Source organism: Myotis davidii, unplaced genomic scaffold (genome assembly GCF_000327345.1).
Source record: "Myotis davidii unplaced genomic scaffold, ASM32734v1 scaffold332, whole genome shotgun sequence".
Classification (NCBI taxonomy): domain Eukaryota; kingdom Metazoa; phylum Chordata; class Mammalia; order Chiroptera; family Vespertilionidae; genus Myotis; species Myotis davidii.
Window position 1 is genome coordinate 1,482,200 of NW_006285779.1, and position 6,516 is coordinate 1,488,715.

Consider the following 6,516-nt stretch of genomic DNA (forward strand, 5'->3'; position numbering starts at 1 on the left):
GCAGGGCTGAGCGTCGCAACTCACGACTGGATTTCCAGGGAGCGTGCTTTTCTTCGCGGCTTTCCCTCCCTCTGCTCTCCGTGCAACACTTTACTTCCTGCTTCGTTGTGTTTGTGTTTGGGCTCCTTGCTCACCACAGCAAAGACCTTGCCTGGACATGAGAGGACCGAGACCCTCAGGGAGGTCCGTGTGTTGAATTTACAGCTCGTAAACTCTCCAAAGGCCGAGGCCTCGAAAGAGCCGCGCAGGGTTAATGGCCTGTGGAGAATACAGTCGAGCTCGTTTCTAGCCCGTGCGGTCCAATCCCAGAGGTTTTGCTGTAGCTGCCTCAACATTTAGATTTCCTCAGTTTGGCTTCAAATCTGAGAGAAAATGTCGTCCAAGGACGTTTGTTGTGTTACAACAGAGGAAGCAGAACAGATCCCGAAATAAGATGATGTTGTTGCCGATGCAGACGTTTGGAGCAGACCGGGCCCTTGTGAATCCCGGGCAGCGTGTCCTTAGTCTAACACACACCCTCCGTTTCCTGTGTGGCGTTGGGCTGTGGCTGTGCACAACCAAGCTCACTCAGTGGGTGGAGTGCTGCTTTAGGCAAAGACAGCTGAGTAATTGCTGAGTCACCAGGAAGGTGGGAATGTACGGGCTGGGGCCCGGGTTCTCAGTCCTGGGGGATGAATGGCCCTTTTAAACGTTGACCCCGTCTCTGTGCTGATACCTTTCTGACTGGCCTGGGAGTGGTCGGGACCCAGAGGATTTACCTGAGTTCTGAGCGGTCGGATAGAAACACAGAGCCTAATGCAGTGGTTCGAGACAAATGCGGGCATCAGATGGCGTGGGTTTGAATCCCGGCACCATTATTTTATGTGCTTCCTAACGGAGTGTCTCTGTGCCTTGGTTTCCTCGCGGGTAAAGTGGAATTATAATATCAACCTCCTAGGGATGAGAGGATTAAATGAGTATTCATTGCGACCGATGAGAACAGTGCTAGTATCTACGAAGCAGTCTGTAGTTGTTATTTTATACTAGAGGCCCGGTGCATGAAATTCATGAACTAGTGCAGTCCCTAGGCCTGGCAGGCAATGGAAGCTCAAGCATCTGGGCCCCCCAGGCCCCTGAGGACTCCTCCACCTGAGTCAACGGTGCTCCATATGGTGAGCATGACCGTGGGCCAGGGCCAGTGTGGGCCTCTTGACCTGGCGCTGCCCACTCATCTGCTCCACCATCCCCCCACAGTGGGATGCTCTTGTGGGAGCCCATCAGGCCTGTCGGCGCCTCCACTGCTGCCAGCGCCATTTCGTTGCTGATGCCCACCATGTTCTAGGCAGCCCCCTGGTGGTCAGCACATGTCATAGCAAGCAGTCGAACTCCCAGTGGAACAAACACCTTAGGGGACAATTTACATATTAGGCTTTTATTATAGAAGATAGCAACTATATTCATCATTCCCTAATTGACTTAAAGGAATGCATCACATAATTTTTTCAACCCTGCACTTAGCTTTCAAAAAAAGATCACAGGTTTTTTTTAATGGGGGTTGTGCTCTGTGATATCTCAAAATTTAAACCACAAATAGCAGAAAATTTGGAGCCTCCACAGTAATTAATATGTATTCCACTCCTAAAATTTTCAAAAATGCTGTCAATTAATCTCATGGAATTTAGAAAATGAACGTGAATGAGCACTCATGATTTTGTGATAGGGGTGTTATTCACCTTACCAAGCCACAGGTCTCAGTCTGGACTTTTATTTCTCCCTTGACTCATCCATTGGCATCAGTTTACTCACACTGAAAAAAGCAGAATGATTTGTCCTGACACTAGAAGCACAATGCAGACTCTGCATATTCTTTATACCTTGGGGCATAAGGTTGGGTCCTGTTTATGATTCCCTCAAGAGAGCTGCTCCAAAATCCTTTTATCATTACAACCTAAGCTCAGAGCTGTTTCTGCTGGCTGCATAAAGGAAAACAACATCTTGCCTAGGAAATGTTCTGACTTGCTTATTATGTGAACTGGTATATTATAATGAGATTGTTTTGGCCAGATTTTTAAAGATTTTCAGAATAAGTACTCAGAAAAACCTAGTTTCAGCCCTAACCGGCTTTGCTCAGTGGATAGAGCGTTGGCCTGCGGACTGAAGGGTCCCAGGCTCGATTCTGGTCGGGGGCACATGTTGGGTTGTGGGCTCCATTCCCAGTGGGGGAGGGGGGGAGTGGTAGGAGGCAGTTGAGCAGTGGTTCTCTCTCATCATTGATGGTTCTATCTCTCCCTCTCTGAAACCAATAAAAATATATTTTAAAAAATAACAAAAAAAACCTGATCGGTTTCCATATATGTTTGTGTTTTACCTATTCCCATCACATACCAAAATGGAAACATACATTCCACTCTAGTGTAAGGGATATGGGATATAGCCTCTGTAGTTTTCACTGTACCTTTAGATAAAGCCTAGCAAACATTTTCATGTCCTTAGGAGCCCAAAATCTTTTGACCTTTAAGGAGTTTGGTGTTTCTGACACAGGACATTGTATTTTCCTATGAAGCTTTTCAGGCAGGGAAAAATATGCCAGAAGGCAATGACTCCTTACCCTACCATGGAGAACAATTTGAGCAATGGAATTCAATGATAATAGTAATTAATATCAACCTAAGACAGGTTTTCTCATTGTGTTTTTAAATTTCTTCAATACCCAGGGCTACCATTAGTCACTTTGTTATTCATTAAGGAGTGGTAAAATGTACCTTCCATTCTTCTCTGTGATTATTGTTTGTAGGATGATGACATAGACCTAAAAAAATTTTATGAGGCTTTTTTTTTTAATAACAAGAAGAGCATAGTGAATGCTGTCTCCCTCTCCCTTTCTCTTTCTCCATACAAACACACACTTTTAAGCCACAATTCAAAATTATGTTTCAGACGATGTATTTAGTTTTTTAATTATTGGCTTTAGCTTTATTTTAAACATTTTAACAGTAATCTCAGGGTGACCTAAGTTCCGTTTCATTAACTTTTTTGGGTTTGACCAAAAAAAAAAAAAATTATATATCACTAGTATATAGACATAGCTAGTATAAGTATTTTTTAAAACAATTAAAAATGTAAATATACATTTTTAAGACCAGATTTAAATCCACTTAGGTGAGGAATTATGCAGAATGCACACGATTAAGTTGATTTATAGTGTTTATTAAGACAAACTAATACAGATTTATAACACTCAAAAGAAAATCTAAATTCTCTTAATCAACTTGCAATATTTCTTATGACATTTGTATATAATTGCCTTTAAAAACTCTCCTCTAGGTTTCTCTTGCCATGAATTCAAATATCTTAAAGTCCTATCCATTGGTAAAGAAGATGCATTTTATTTAGTCCTCTGTCTTCTCATAAGTTTCCCTTTGAGAATAATTGACAAACTATTTCTATTTCTTTTCTCTATTACCTAAAGACCTCATATAAACATTTATAATGTGTAATGATTCACTTGTAGAATCTATTGAAGACATTGTTATCAAAGGGGTGAACTGTTTAATATGCTTTAGCTAAGTTAAGAAGGAAAAAAGTTTTATTTTTAACCTCAAGATGAAAGAGCCCTTGGCTTAGCTATAGGCGTGCCTAAGAGGTTGCCTCACTGAGTAGTAGGAAGTCTACTGAGAGTATGGAAATATGGGAATGGTCAATAGTATTAGTATGATAAAAACCTGTCGACCCCCAGGCAACTAGAAAATTCATCTGGTAACTAATATTGAGGGTAATATACTGAACAAGATCCTAAAGAGCTCTTTTCACCTAAAGTTCCTTTCCTTTTATTCTTTCAGATCTGGCATTTTTTCAAGTCCATTAGAGAACAGAGAAGTAGAGTGTCTATGACTCACTGCTATTACTGGGGTGTGTTCTCTTGGAGAAGAATAGAGTGATTCAGGTAAGATTAATAACAGTGAGGAAGGGGGTAAGGGTGTATGTGGGTAGGAGGGTCGTGGCAGATGAGTTAGATTTTGGGAAAGTAATGGTAATAAAAGTATTGCTCAGGGCCACGTCTTTCTCAGATCCTTTATTAACTCAGAAATGTCATCAGTGCATTTATTTGGAGAAAAAAGGCATTAGATGTCAGCAAATCCTTAAGCAAAAGAACATGTCTTATAATCACTTTTAACTACCTGCAGTTTGAGAGATAACTCCCAAGATAATTTCACAGTATTTAAATCTGTTTGAAGTGCCAGAAAAAAAAAATCAGCTCAGTTTTCTACCCTGGGCTCTCCCTTTTGTTTCAGACTTAAGAGTATAAAAGGTTTATTCTCAGTGATGTTTTTTTAGATGGGGAGCAAGGGTATCAATGGTACCAGGAAATAAGGAGTTAAGAGACCATTCTACCATGAGGTAGGACCCTTTTGATCTTTTTGTTTCTGCTCTTCTATCACTTAGCAAACGTTGATGATAGAGAAAGGTAGTAGTAGAGAAAACCTGAATTATTTAGAACCAGGAATTTCATGGCCCTGTTCAAGATCTGTGAGCTAGATAGAAGCTTAATCCCTTTCCCACCACTCCCAAAGGCAACATAAAATGTCTTAGATTTTCATCATGGACCTTTATGAGTTACACCAAACCCACTGAATACAGAGCCCCTGACCACCAGATCTGAATCACCAGGTAGTATCCATGGAGAGGCATGATCAAAGATGGGGGAAGTTGCTTGGGCCAAGGCATCTCTTCCTTGATCCTCTCCCTTCCACCTTCAAGATTGTGCCTAGTGCCCAAGTCCCCCATGTCATGTTTAAATCACACAACTTGTCAGTGAGATCAACATTACCCAGCTCTCCACCTTTGTAGCAACCAAAATAAATAAATAAATAAAATGTGAAGTTTAATAATGGCAAATGATATCACTGTTTTTTATAGTGAAAATATATCTTTCCCATAAATAGGTTCTTAGAAAGAAGCATATGATACAGCTACATTCACCCTGACAGTTTTCCAAGATTACCCAGCTATTTAGACTTTGTTAACACAAGATTAAGACATAATATTATTCTTTCGACAGTGTACACCTTTATTTCAAACACTTCCCAACCCTCCCACCTCCCCAAATTTCCCCTGTGTGCCACTCATATTATTAGAATAGCAGCTGTCAAGTACCTGTATCATATCAGTTATTTTTCATTTGATGTAAGTGGCTCTGAGTCAAATTATCCTTTTCTTACAGCCACTTATAAACCTTACTCTTATTATCTTTTAGTCAAGAAAAGGTTAATTGTTTTCCAATACTTTCAGTACATGAGAATGATGGCTTAGTCTATCTCCATTGAACTGTTTACTCTTTTCCTTACACTCTGGTATAAGTTGTGAATCTATGCCTTTCTATGAATGCTGGATATTGAAAACTCAGCTTTTATGTTGCTGAAGATCTGCTGTCAGTGGAATTCATACCAAATGCAGGAATAACACTCACCTTCAAAGATGGTCTCCTCAGACTTTTAAAAGCCTGTCATTTGGCAGATAATATCCCATGATACTAAAGTACATACACAGGTTTGGGTTTGGGAGGGCAGGTAACTAATCACAACTACATTTATTAAGCAAATTCTTGTGAAACTATACATTATAAGATGGGTTTTTAAAAAAGAAACAACAAAAGCATTACTACAGGTTTGCATTATCTGAAATGCTTTCCTAGCCTAATTCTGAGCCACTGAAATAGGGTGTTTTGAACCTGTTTGTACAAGTTTAAGATTTTTGTGAAGCTGCCAAATCTTAAATATAACAATAATTATCATAAAGCTTGTGCAATTGAACTTCCCCAAAAGGAATGAGCTTGGATCTTTGGCAAGATGTTCCTCTTTTTTAAAAAGCAGTTTTGTCAGTACATATTATTTTCACTCAGAGTTGTTTTCCTCATGTTTGGAAGGTATTTAAAGCTGACTTTGTTTCCTTCCAATAATTGTCTACGGAGATAGCGATTTATTTTCAGCCACTAGTTTTCAAGATGAATCAATCAACCACTTCTACCCACCAATACAACCCTGTCTGCTATGAACACTTTCTATTTTTATAGTTTTACAGAATCATACTTACTGCTTCCCTCAGTGTAGAATTCTTCTATGCTCAGAATGGGTTAAGTCCCCAAAATAAGCTCTAGGAAGAAAATTCATTTCAGAAAAAGAAATTCATGGATATCAAACAGATGCAATGAGTCACTATCTGAAGTGACTTGATTTTGAACAGTGAAAATAGCATGTTATCACAGGTTTGAAAGACCACAGATAAGAATTACGTGGACTAATGAGAGTGCTTAGGAGGCAGATTTGAACATTTGAATACTAATTAGTAAGCCTATCACCTTCCAATCAATAACTGCTTAAGCTCAGACTACAGGAAGCTTTCCTGGACCATCACATTCATAACTGAAGCTGTCCTCAAGAGTTGAAATTCAATGCCAAGAATGTTGTGGGGGGAGAGGGAGGAAGGGAAAAGAGGGGCAGAGAAGGAAGGGGAGGAGAGGGAAGTGGGGTGGAAAGGGAA